A 1,694-nucleotide genomic window follows, 5' to 3' on the forward strand; every position below is an offset into this window, starting at 1 on the left:
TAAGGAGCTCTGGTAGTGTAGTGGTTACAAATCAGGCTGCGAAACGCAAGGTCAGCAGTTCAAAACTACCAGCTGCTCTGCGGGAGAAAGATGAGGCTTTCTGCTCCTGTAAAGATTAACAGCCTCGGAAACCCTGTGCAGGGTCGCTATGAGTCGAAACCAACTCCACGGCACATAACAACAACAACAGAGTTCTGATCATCCAGCCATGGAAGCTAGGTCAAATGGGTACTATCTGTGAGTTTGGGCATTCTTGTGCATATCCCCTCACTTCATATCAGCTGGACACTTCATTCTCAACTCGGTCTCCATGGCTATGTCCTTGTCCATGAGCTTAGGTGTCCCCTGGTCTCACCACACTCAGACCAACCAGCCCTTCCTCTTCTCTCTTTCATCTCCAGGTCGACGGGAGTCTATGGAACATGGTTGAACTCGGCCTGTATCTTCATTGCTGCCTTTCCCCGTCTTCCACTCACCAGGAGACCAACGTGGTTGCCAGCAAGCTTGCATGCCTGCTCATGTGTTCCCTTAGAGTTACAGTCTTAGAGGTGGGTGTGTCCTGAAGGGATTTGATTGCTTGCCTTGATGGCTCCCCCGCGAACAACTGAGGGCTTAGTGTTTTGATTCAGAGTCATGGTGTCCCCATGTGTGCAAAGTAGAACTGCTCCATAGGGTTTTCAAGATTGTAACCTTCTGAGGTGTCTCTGGGTGGGTTTGAATTGCCAACCTGTCATCTAACAGTTAGTTAGATGAACTTAACCATTTACACCACACAAGGACTCCTTTTGAGGCCAAGAACAAATGGTTTTACCTTTATGAACCTCTATTTCCTCATCCATTGTGCAAGGAGGAACATAGCAGTGTGCTTTGGGGTTGTGAGTGATTCAGAGACCACCACAGCAGTCACTCAGTTAATGGTGGGTCACTGAATCTTTCTAACTATGTTCTCAGCTCTCAAATCTACGAACTAATTAAAGACTGGGGTTGCAGAGACAATGGTGTCAAATGACTGTTGACTGAGAAAAGGAAATGAAACCACCATGAACAGACCTACAGTTAGAGGAACTTTGGCCCAGAAACTGGGGGGAAGACAATCTGTTTCTAGTTAGGAAGCAGCCAAAAGAAGAACTGTAAATTCTAGTCATTACTTCACAAACATTCCAAACTTAACATGTCTGTGTATGTTTATGTGTGAGGGGTGTGTGTGTGTGTGTGTGTTTGATGTATGTGTGCGTATGGTATATATTTATGGGGTGTATGTATGAATGTGGTATGCATTGTGTGGGTGTGTATGCAGTGTTGTGTGTATTGTATATGTGTGTTGTTGTTGTTGTTAAGTGCCATCGAGCCGGTTCCAACCCATAGCGACCCTGTACAGGGTTTCCGAGGGTGTAAATCTTTACAGGAGTAGAAAGCCTCATCTTTCTCCCGCGGAGCGGCTGGTAGTTTCGAACTGCAGACCTTAAGGTTCGCAGCCCGATTCGTAACCACTACGCTATGTGTGTTAGTGGTATGTTATATGTGTACATGTGTGGCATAGGGGTAGATATGTGACAAGTGTGTGTGGGGGGTGTGTTATGCATACTATCTCTACAGTAAAATTGTAGAGTCCTCACCTTACACCTTCACTAGTCCTCAATATCAAAGGAAGGAAATAAATGTATTTACTGCGCAAATGTTTGATCCTCTTGCAT

Source organism: Chrysochloris asiatica, unplaced genomic scaffold, assembly GCF_000296735.1.
Source record: "Chrysochloris asiatica unplaced genomic scaffold, ChrAsi1.0 scaffold00003, whole genome shotgun sequence".
Taxonomy (NCBI): Eukaryota; Metazoa; Chordata; class Mammalia; order Afrosoricida; family Chrysochloridae; genus Chrysochloris; species Chrysochloris asiatica.